Source organism: Pinus tabuliformis, chromosome 3_1, assembly GCF_031772625.1.
Source record: "Pinus tabuliformis cultivar Carrire ecotype Pingquan chromosome 3_1, CPIR1, whole genome shotgun sequence".
Lineage (NCBI taxonomy): Eukaryota > Viridiplantae > Streptophyta > Pinopsida > Pinales > Pinaceae > Pinus > Pinus tabuliformis.
In genome coordinates, this window is record NC_142301.1 from 931,798,808 (window position 1) to 931,811,691 (window position 12,884).

Below are 12,884 nucleotides of genomic sequence, written 5' to 3' on the forward strand. Positions count from 1 at the left end.
TTCTTAGCTATTATCTAATACTATTAAAATTACATCAAGTGCTTAGAATTTTCATTTTCTGATCATAGCTCCTAAAAATATATGTGAAATGACCTTTTGGTAGTCCTTTTGATTGTAAGCCAATACTGGTAAGGTGACTTTCTTTGATGATGTTATGAAACCAACTCACAAAAAGATAGAAAAGATAGATCAATGACTTCAAAATTATCCTCTTCGAGGGGGACACCTCCTTTAAATTACAAAAATGAACAATTCTTGGATGATGCAAATGACAAGACCTCCTTTCTATATATAGGAGTCTAAGGGGTCCCAATATAATGAGAGCCTACATAACAATAATATTCTAGGGGTACAACAATAATAATAATGGGCTTCTATAGGGCACAATAATAACACCATGGGGTCTACTTGGGCACAATAATAACAACATGGGGACCATATGGGAAAAACAATACAATAAGGGGGTTGCACTAATAATAAAAAGCGGCTACAGTAGTATTATAAGGAACTATCATGCCCCTCTCCTTCAAAAAGTGTTGTCCTCAATGCTTGAGTAGTTCTTCATGCTTATGTATAAAATTCTCCTCCTCCCATGTAGAATATTTAGTAGTTAATTTCTTCCACTTAATGAGATACTCAGAAATTGATCGATTTGGTAGTTGTTGGATTCTTATTTCCGTGACTTTTTCAGGTTCCACTATGATTTTTCCTTCCTCATCCAGTTCTGGAAATATTGTTTGAACTAGGAGCTTGTCACCTATAACCTTCTTTAAGAATGAAACATGGAAAACTGGGGGAACTCGAGAAGATGTGGGAAGCTCCAATTTGTATTCCATAATACCAATCTTTTGCATCACCTTGTAAGCACCATAGTAATTTGGTGATAAATTTATTATCCTTATTAGTTTTCCTGAGGGACATTTGTTTGTATGGTTGTAGCCGTAAAAATACCCAATCACCTACATAAAAACTTCTTTCACTCTGATGTTGGTCTTCCTATTGTTTCATTTAATTCTACACCAATGTGGAGTTATCCTTTAAAAGTTTGAGAACTTGTTGTTGATGCTCAATGTGATATTTCACTATTTGAACCTTTTTCTTCTTGATATGTCCTTATATCTTGAGATTTTGATGAGTGGTAATTCCTGCCAATGCATTAAAATGTATAGTCGGATTCCTTTCTTGATGCTCGATGTGATCTTTCACTTCTTGAACCTTTTTCTTCTTGATATGTCCTTCTATCTTGAGAGTTTGAGGAATGGTAATTCTTGCCAATGCTTTACAAGATATGGTCAGATTCATTTCTTCTTTCTTTGGGGTCAATTACTGGTTTATATCCTCTTCTTTTGATGTTTCTCGATCATTTTCTTCCTATTATTCACAATCTATGTAAAATAATTTCTTCTCGACACACTTATGACCTTTAGTTTATTTGCTATCACAATTGTAACAAAGCCCTTTTCCTCTTTTTTCTTCCAATTGTTGTGGTGTAAACCTTGTAGGTTGTGGAAGGCTAGGAGAAAAAACACTTCCATATTTATAGTTGTGAGTGGTAGGATTCCTTGTTTCCATAATTCCACTTTCAATTTTTCTTTCCAGCCTGAATGCCTTCTCTAATGAATCAGGTTCCCAAAGATGAACCTCATGTTGAATGTTATCATTGTCCCTATGAAGAAATCAATCCTTTGCTTCTATGGAATATCATTTACCTATATATTTAATTTTTGGAAGTCCTCAATGTGCTCTGTCATTGAACCCTTTTGTTTGAGATTTATCAATTGGCTAAAGAAGGTGTTTCTCTTTGTATCCTCATAATGTGTTATCATTTACTCTGTGAAAATTCACGAGGTGACAAGTGGTTTACGAGAACAAAGCCATCTATACCATACAAAATAATTTGGTTCTAAATATAAAGATGCAATATGTACCTTTTGTAACAGTTGTACATCATGTAGATCAAAATATTGCTCCATCTGTAGTATCCAATTTACTGGATCCTTGCCATCAAACTTCCTCATATAGCTTTCTTGATTTTAGCAGCTCGATCTTGAAACGACTGTAACTCTGTAATTTTGGATCTCCAAGTTCTGAAATTGTGTCGTCTGGTAGCTCTTTGAGTCCCCTTTCTAACCCCACCATTTTGATAAATATTGGATTCTCTAAGAAAGACTTATGCCAAAATGCCTGCGATGACCTTATTATAGAATCATCCAATAGAGAGAACTTGTACGAAGTGCCATGTGTCATTGTTTTGATCTTTGTATCTAAAAACGATACAAAGAGAAGTACAGTCTGTTCTCTCTCTGTAAATTATTTTGAAATTTCAATCCGATTCTCAAAGAGAAAGCTATGAGAATTTTCCCAAGGTCACCTGTTTGGGATGTAATCTAGGAGCCTGTAAAAACCCTAAATTCCTTGGACCATATATTTGAAAATATAACGAACCAAGATCTAAAATATGGACCTGAGCTTCAAGAATATTGTAGCTCAAATTGGTTTTAGTTTTAGAGTTTGAACCTTTGTAAAAAAAACATATAGCGAATATTCCATGATGACCTGTTTGAGATGGAATTCTGGAGCTTGCAGAAACCCTAACTTCCTTAGATCATATCTCTGAATCCATGGATGTAAAGGTAATACATTGCGGATGCTCTGAACAAGGGTGACTCGATGATGTTGGGACACAGAATAAGCCTAGTGCACACCATGAAAACATGAGAAAATGATGGTTACTCATTACATATCGACACGTGAGGCAACAAGCATTAAGAGGAGGAGGTGCTCAAGGTACAAGCGTTGCATCTGAAGAAATTCGATTTTGAGAGGCGACAGAGAGGTCCTTCTTGGAAAAATGGTTTCATGGTGAAGTATCAAATCATTACAATGAAGGGAGATCCATTAGAGTACTCAGTGAGATATTTCTAATGGAGTTTAAATTTCGTTAGACAGAGCTATGGTCTGGTCACAATGTGCAACAGAAAAATTGTGGGTTTTCCTAGAAAAGGGCTTTTTCCATCCAATTTAATTAATTTTATAAGTGGGTTGTGGTGAATTTGGATAGGAGTAGAAGGCCTTAAATCTCATGTAGATCATAGCAAACAAATTGACCATCAGAATTGGAATTTGTGACTTTCAGGCAAGTGGCCTTACTTGTCTAAAAATGGCCTTAATGCTTTTTGGAATGATGGTTCCTGTTGATGAATTAAGGGAAGAGGAAAATGAGAATGAACTACTATAGGAGGTCCAGAATCATCCTCACCCACTAAGTCAAACTTGGGGACTATGTGGTAAAGCTGGTATGACATAGAGTAGAATATTTGAAGATATGGTATCAAACGTCTACGATATGTGATGTGAATATGGCTTGTCGAAAAGGTTGGTAGGACAAATTATCCAAGGAATGGGAGGATAATCGACCATACCTAGATTCGGTGGGATCTAGGCCAAGACTTATGTTAATAAATTCAGAAGATGGTCAGGGGAAAATCATCATGCCCCCAAGCATGGGATACTACCCGCAAACATATGTGATGGAGGGGACTGATCTGGTATGCAAAGGTGGGGATGATTCCCCCTAACAAGAAGAGTTTATGCATCACCATTTTGTTTCGAGAGCTCAGAAAATAAATTCAAGCATCTCGGCCCAACTTGGCACGAGATCCTCCAAAGAATGATAAGGAGGTGTAGGGTCCTATGTGCCCCCTAGTATGTTATGGGCATACTAGATGTATTTAGGGTGGTGGACTCCAAATATGGAAGGAAATATGCATGGTGGTGCATATCATCCCAAGGATAATCCGGGATTATCATGGCCTCCATGATGTCATCATCAAAATGGAAGATAGGGGGATGGGAGGAAGATTGACTACATGATGCAGCAGTGGTACCTGGTGCATCATCTTGAGAAAGAAGGTTCACATACACATCATTTGAACTGGTAGAAAACGAGCTAGTAGATGGAAAATCTACCAATGTTGAGACCTAGGTTTCTAACGAAGGAGGTTTAATAGAAGTGCGCGTAGAAACCTCAGAAAGGTTGTCCTACGAGGAACTCAAGGATGACGACAGGTAAAGGATATGGACTGTGGATTTTTTCATCTCGACATTAGGAGGATGGATCATGATGGTGGGACGAGAGTCCACATGTTCTAATGTACTACTGGTACCAGAATCCACAGGTAGAGGAGTAGATAATCCACTACGAGTCTCCATGTAATCGCAAAGTGTTTGAAGGAAATCATAGAATTTGTCGAGACGACGGCAACAATGGGAATAATGACCATAATGACCTAACAAGGCACAAGGGTGATTTGTGCATAATGCTTTGATTTCTTGGCTGGTCCCAGTAAGATAACTTAGACCTTAGGGATCTTTGACTCAAGGAACGTTTCATGAAATAAAGGTTTGAAATGAGGAAGCTCATGACAATTGTTGGTGGCATGCCTAACTAACTCACACAAAACACATGAAGGTGTCGGCTTTTGAGGTTTGGGAGTTAGAGGTGCTTGGGGATCCTTTTCCTTAGGTTACTTCTTCTTGGCTTTCCCCCCTGTTCGGATGTTATCACAACATGAGTGGGTTCCTATTGAGGTTGCAGTGGAACTAGAGCAATGACAAGGGTCATAGGGACCAAGCCGAACTTGGGTTAAAGTGAGATATGGTCTTAGCTAACCAGGCAGAGTGTTCAATGGGGGATTAATGTACCACACTAGGATCACCAAAGTCATATTAGGGAGCATCAACGAATCCATGACACGAACATAAAAGATTTCAAGAGGAGGAAACGAAAGATGTATTTGTCCTATAGGGTAATGTCCCAGTGGAACAACTCTTGGATGGTTGAGACCTAGAGGAATGGCTCTTGCTTGGAACAAAGGGGAGGCACCCATAAAAGGAGGTCTTGGGGAGTGGATCTAGATGGCTTGGCTGAGATGGTAACAATGGGGTTCTGAGGAGCTGGCTGTTGATTAGATGTACCGAACTAATTTTGAGCAGCCTGTGGCACTTGTAACATGCAAAATCAAAGATCTAGGCTTAGAGATAGGAGGGGGAGGACTGAGGAAAGAACCTAATAATGAGGAATATTTGTATACTCCCGGTGAGACATCATATGATCTAGTCTGAACATGATTCATTGATTATCTGCATATCAATGATATTCACTATAATGTTATTCTGGGTTATTCATGTGTGGAGACTACTTTCATAAAGGCTTATTTTTTTTAGCTTTATCAGTTGAAAAAAGTTGGTTTAATTATGTTTGTTGAAAATCTATTTCTTTGAAGTAAATGTCTATTGTATATTGATTTTGCACGACAAAGCAAGAATAGCTAAATGGATTGATAATTAGTTAATCATTATAAATTAGGAATAGATTATGAATCATCACATCGAAAGGTCCATCCAAATGATATGATATTGAAGCTTCAAAGGACAACACCATATTACAGAAGAAATTGTGTTCATGCATATAGTTTCTATGTTCCAAGTAAGTGTACACATGGTGCTAAATGTCAATAACAACATTAGATACCTATAACAGGGGAGCTTTCTCACTAGAATATAAAAGATCGACATTATGGGTAAGTATTATTGTCTAAATATTCTTGATTCAGTTGATTCTTTTGTGAGTTGAAGTTATAGTTTAATATCTTTTGAGGTGCAATCCATAATCATTTTTTGAAGTGTCGCATAACTTCCATATACAAAATTCTGCATGTTTGGGTGCTAGACCAGTGTTACCAGACTCTTTTGAGTCAAGCCAACTTGAAAGTCTGTCTCTTCTATGTGAGGAAACTGAATTGAGTCAACACTTCCTTTTCTGGTTCAGCCCCGAGTCATGCTCACTATTACAATTTGTGATTATGACTTAGTGTTGCAAGTTAAACACAAATTTCATTGACTCAGTGAGTCAGAGTTGGTTGTGATTAGTATGTCTATAAGATACAGAGAAAAATGAATTCTCATTTTAACTTTTGTTAACCAATGTTAAAGAAAACAATGAAAAAGTTTGTTAACTTTAGTGCAATTCCATACCTAACTATTAAAGAGTCATGACTTTTGGTCATTTTGAGCCTACATGGAGGTGAGGTTGACCTTCAAAATTTACATAAGAGTAGGCATAAATTCAAAAATACATTTCTTCTTATCCAAATTTGATGATCTCTAGGTCGATTTTGGTCCTCTCGAAAAGAGGAATTCAATACCATCATTATCTTCTTCACAACACTTGTCCAAAGTGGAATATGGCCTTAGTTGCCAATTCTAACAAAATTATTTGAAACTAAGAATCTAATGTGGGAGTTTGTTTTGGCACCATCGATTCCATATCACTTATTTGGGTAATTTTGCTTCTATCTAGGGCATGGAAATTAGAAAGTTATTGAGCTAAAGATTTATTGGAAAATAGTGGTTGCAGTTCACATCAAAGAGTGTTATTGGGATGTGATAGACAAGTTGATAAACTGCCTCTAGTGTATCTAACATACATAAATTAAAGGTTTTAGTCAAACATTCCTTGAGGTCAATTCTTGATGTTTCTAAACATTTGTTAATTTATGAAATCATGTTGTTTTCCTTGTTGCATGAGTCTTCACTCAGGAGTATCTGTACAGTCTAGACCATATTTTCAAGAATAGACTCAAAATGGAATTTTCATGTGGCATCATATTGATGTTTTTCATGCCCTTTTATTATTGATCCATTTTCTTGAAAGGCATATTTATCATTTAAGTGGTGTTTTTTGGTTCCAGACAAACATTGTCATTCAGATATGTACAAGCTTTGAGAGGGTAGTGTCATGAAAGGAACATCATGTTCTGTTGGCATTCTTTTGAAATGATATAACAAACTTTAAAAGAAGCATAAACAAATATATGCATTCTTATGTATTGGCAATTACTCATTATGTCATTATGTTCTGCTTGTTAATTGCTAGAATATACTTTTCCTGCAAGGTTGGAGTATGAATATTTTGTCAGGATGAAAAAGAATGGGGACTTTTCTTAACCATGATTCAACAAATTTCATTAAATCCTTAAATTATTGTCAATATAGATAACTTCCTTCTTGAATCTAATGGTTTTTTATGATTTATCTCTAAGTAGAGTAAATGATGCAGTTGCAGCAAGGTTGCTGAATAAATCTGGTGATATGCCATCCCTTGCTCCTCCTGAATATGAGAGTATAAAGACTATGTATGTGGGCGAGCTTGATTCAAGGGTTACCGTTAATAAGTATTCTTCTTGAAGATGTACGAAAAGGAACCACTTAATACCGCGTATGACAAACAATCCTAACAATATAAATCACTGTTAAACAGTGTAGATCTGCAACAAATGATAGAAACAAAACCTGTCAAAGCCGTTATTTATGCCACAAACATAGTTAAACAACAAAATGGAATAGTAAAATAAGCACAAATAACTCCAATAGTCCAATGGAAACCAGATATATAAAGAATATATTTTATTAAACAACACCTATGAAGGGAACAAATAATGTTACCAGTCCCCCTCTATAGGATGGGTTCTTGGCTATCCTTAATGTCTTCAGCTTTTGCAGAGTCTCTCTCCTCTATAATGTGTAAAACCAAGCAAACAAAATGTTTGAGCTCAATGAGAACTCAAATGAAAAAGAAGATGGTGTGCAACAGTGATAATAATCAGAGCCGCAAAAATGAGTGCAACCATGAAAATAATTGAAAGTGAAGAATGAATGGAAAACCCTTCTATTTGTAACAAAATATTAGGTTATCCTCGAATAATGAGCAATTTTTAATAAAAATATTATTGACCCCATTCTAGAATTAACCATTTGGAATATTTTATCATATTTGGTTTGGAGGGAAAAATATTTAAACTTTTATTTAGAAATAATAAATAAATAAATTATTTATTTATCATATCAAGAAATATTGTAAGGAATAATAAAAAAATAATGATTTATTTAATTATTCCTAAGGGATTTGGTCAAACTTAACAAGGAATAATAACCAATTAGTGATTAATTAAGTATTCATAGAGAAAAATAAGATAATTAATGATTTATCTATTTATTTATCATAATTGGGTCAAATGTGACAAGGAATATTAATTAAACATTGTTTCAATTAATTATTCCTAAAAGATAATTAAATAAATAGTGATTTATTTAATTATTTTTCATGGGTTTAATTATAAATGACTTAACAAATGTTGTTTATTAAGTAATTTCTCAAAGTGAAAGCAATTTTACTATGGTAAAATTGGCCATACATGGTGTACTTCGATCCATCTAGTACATTATAGCTAGATGATAAATTTTTTGTTATAACAGATTTTCCCCCAACGTACGAGTGTTAGGAGAAAAATGTATGACCAAAGTACCTTGTAAAGACACAATAACTAGACAATAAAGTGGAGTCCGAGAGAGATAGAGAGAGACCAATGGAGCTGAAGTGAAAGAGGATAGTGACAAAGGGAACAAGACCAATGCAAGTCTCCTTTTATTTTGTGGTACCAGATCTCATTGACGCGGGGGAGGCATACCTATACCCGCCAATATAACTTAGTACAAAAATAATGATGCACTCATAAACATGAAACTGACCAATAAAATACATGTTGAATGGCACATGACATGCTGGCATAAATGAGCCAAAAAATAATACAATGTGTCCCATATACATAATGTGCCTAAAAGAAACTTGATCCAAGAATGAATACCATAACATCTGAGTAGATGAGATATAATTTCCGTTCCCTCAAAAAATGGGTGGGAGGGAGGGTAAAACAACCAAAGAAACCCTATTGAACAAGAAACGACCCTGCAAACTGACTGGATCATCTGAATGGAGCATGCATGTTAAGAGAATTGCAAGTGGCAGGAACCGAACCCATCAAATCTTCAGAACTACATTTGAGTCTGTAGCATAAGATGAATTCATTCAAGAATTTGGGGGATACCTGAAGGGCCACCCCCTCATTAGGTCTGAAACATCTCACACACACACGGGAATCACTAGTATAATCTGTTGCATCACTGGACCATCAAGTGTATGAATCACAAGCATGAAGTAACCAAGTCAAAGGGCAATGATGATTCCCTTTGCTTGATCCAAGGCACCGAACAAGAGTGGAAGCTGGAAACAAGATACACCGCTCTCTAGGTTGTTCTTCTGGAATAGATGTGATGATGTCGACAGAATAGGGCTAGCCATAGGTGAGGCAATGACGATCCTCAACTAAGGCACAAGGGAAAATAGTAATGTGACTGGTGGATTGACACCCGGGAAAATGGAGAAAATGGGACTAAGGGACAAAAAAGATTCTAGGAGGAGGAAACAAGAAAGGTATCTATCCTATAGGTTAATGTCCCAGTGAAACATCTCCTAGATGGTTGAGACCTGGAGGAATAGTTCCTAGTGGGAACAAAGGGGAGGCACCGACAAAAGGAGGAGGTTGTTCTTCTGGAATAGATGTGATGATGTCGACAGAATAGGGCTCGCCATAGGTGAGGCAATGACGATCCTCAACTAAGGCACAAGGGAAAATAGTAATGTGACTGGTGGATTGACACCCGAGAAAATGGAGAAAATGGGACTAAGGGACAAAAAAGATTCTAGAAGGAGGAAACAAGAAAGGTATCTATCCTACAGGTTAATGTCCCAGTGAAACATCTCCTAGATGGTTGAGACCTGGAGGAATAGTTCCTAGTGGGAACAAAGGGGAGGCACCGACAAAAGGAGGAGGTCTTGGGGGAGTGGATCTTGATGGCTTGGCTGAGATGGTAACAATGGGGTGCCGAGGAGTTGAATGTTGATTAGATGTACCCAAATTATTTTGAACAACCCATGATGCTTGTAACGTGCAAACACACAAACAACTAGGCTCAGAGATAGGAGGGGGAGGATTGGGGAAAGCACCTAATAATGAGGAATATTTGTAGACATGATGCAGGAGCATTCACCCAAGAGAAAACCATTTATTAAGTAGACATAGGGTGTCATGTATTTTTAGGAAGTTGGATTTCTAAATGAAAAATTAATGTAATATTACGCTTTTGAGTGAATTAATTAGATAATGGGAGGAAATTGTAAGTGCTCTCGAATAAATGAGAACATGAGTGGAAATAATGACAAAAGAGCCTAAAATCAATTAAGACTCTTAGAACAGTTCATGATTCAAGGAACTAAGGAGAGACTTTAGGAATTAACTAGTTAGAAGTGGACATAATGGACAGAGGATTTAGGAGTCGGTTCAGTAGATATAGGAGTTGAACCAAGATAGTTCAATAGAACTCCTAGCATATATGTAAGCCTACAGACAGAGTCAAAGGGGGAGGCCACAATATTGAAGAATCTGCCTGTGCGAGACTCAAAGTCTCAGATATGTAATTAACTGTTTATATTTATATATAGAGATGTTTATTCCTGGCTGTGTCGGTGTATTGAAGAGTATTTCTTGAATGATTTACTGTGAATTCGTAGGCTCTGTAATAAGTTGTACGTAGAATTCTGAAGGACGCAGAGGAATGGAGTTGATTTAGAGGAATCGTAAAAGGATCCTTGAATCAAATTGAGGAAAAGAGTGAAGCTCTAGAGTGAATTTGAAGTGAGATTTCATAGAAGAGTAGAAGCTTAGAGGTAGCTCAGTAGCAGAAGCTTAAGGCAGAGTTTTAAGAACTATACAGTGGAGAAGAGTGATTTGGAGGATCACAATGGATCGTTGAATCCATTTGAGAAGATTAAAGCCAAGCTCAGGAGGAATCACGCATTAAACCAGCAGAAAGGTCGAAACCTTCGAAGAGGAGAAAACCACAAAAGAATTGAGGAAAACGCGTAAAAACTAAGTAAAAAGGGACGAGCGAAGGAGTAAAGTCAGTGCTCAGCAGCTGTTGGATCTTTAAGATCAACGGCTGGGATTTAATCACATCGGCAGAACCATTTTTAAGTCATCGAGATGGGCCATTGTATTATAGCGATAGCGATCATCTGATTAAGCATGGACCATCGGATCAAGATTTAGATCGATGGTCCAGATCTAATCGCTAATTGCATTATCAACAGTTTTAAGTGGAAGGGCTAAGTGCTATGACCAAGCAATTGTGATCGTGTGATTAATCGTCGACCATCGGATCACGATCCTGATCAATGGTCATGATTTAATCAGCCATCACATATCAGGGAAGCGGAGATTAGAGCAATAGTGTGAGAGGACTCGAAGGAACCAGACCCAACGATGATATGAATGCGAATTTATAATATTTGAGATCTACTATATGTGATTAGGAGCGGATTTCCTATGTATTCCATGTATTTGTGTAAAGTGTGGGGCCAAGTCTTTTAAGACAAAAACATATATATTACCTTCCAATAGTCGCATATCGAAAGGGAAGGGGCGATGAGAACCCGTGGAGAAAGTGCCAATAGCCGATTGCAATAGAGGTATAACCTCGAAATCTGTGTCGAAGCTGTACAGAAGGTGGAAAAAGGTAGGTTTGCGACATTTTCCTTTGTAAAAGGGTTTTAAGGAAAATAGCACCGAATAAGGGTTTTATGTGTTAAATATATATTAATTAATGTTTTAAGAGGGTGGTATATATATATATATATATATATATATATATATATATATATATATATATATATATATATATATATATATATATGCGGCCAATGGGTTTAAAAAAGGCTTAAATAAGGTTTAGATGGGTTCTTAAGTCCTGATAAGAAAGATTCAAAGAAGGCTTAATAAAAGGGGTAATGAATGTTTGAGGAGGTGAATAGTCCCAATAGTAGGTTTAGGCGGGGTGATTGGGTTTCGATAATAAGGAACTGTGGTTAAAAGGGCCTTAACCATTGATTTTATGAATATTTGACTCCTTTGAGAGTCAATTACCTGGGACAGTTGTGTTTATGCATTTTTATGCATATTGTGGGTATGTGTGGGGTTAACCCTGCACCATTAGTGGTATCAGAGCAGAATTGAAATTGGAGCGTGGAAAGATTTCTGTGAAAGGGTGTTTGCACATAGACGAAGGTCATGTGCATAAGTTAATTGATGAATGGTAGAGAATACAATAGAAGATTGTAAGGGGAACTTTTGAAGTTTTTAGGAGACTGTAGCAGTTCTAGCAGAGGCTTAGAGTAGACAGAAACATAGGATTCCTTAAATGAAAGAGAAATCAATATTGCTTACTACAAGTTCTAAAGGAAAGAGGACTTGGAGACAAAACAAAGGATGATCCATTCAAAGTCTGGTGCAATGGTGAAACAAGATCATGCTGAGATCTTGAATGTGAGGTAATATGTTCTTTTTTAAATTGAGAATGTGTTTTTATATTAATGCATAGGTGACAACAAGAGAAGCTATGAGAGGAGAACCAGATGTGTTCTTGGAGATAGAGTAAGGAAAATTCTCTGAAGGAAAGGTGGTAGTGAACCTGAAGAATCCAACAAGAGATAGGATAGAGAGGACAGCTAAAGTGTTCTCAAGAGAGAGTGAGAGATTGCAGAAGCCTAGAAGGAGCAATGGTGTTGCTCAAGAGAAGGTTCTAGACAGAGGACCATGCTTACCAAAAGACTGAGTGAGGATAGCTTAGTGAGGTAATATTGCAACAAGGAGGACTAGTTGTTGCAGAGGAACTCATGAACAAAGAGGAGAAGAAGGTGACTACTAATAGTCATAGTAGAGGTTCAGAGAGAAGCAACAATAGAGGATATGAGAAGAAGGATGCCAAAGAAAATGGTAAGAGGATGAGTCAAGAGGAGATTGATAAAGAGATTGCAGAGTTAAAAGAACAACTCAATGTATTAAGGAGAATACTTGAGGAAAGCCAGAGACTAGGTTGGGTCTTGAGGAAGAAGCCAATGGAATGGCATGAGATGCAGAAAATGCTATAGC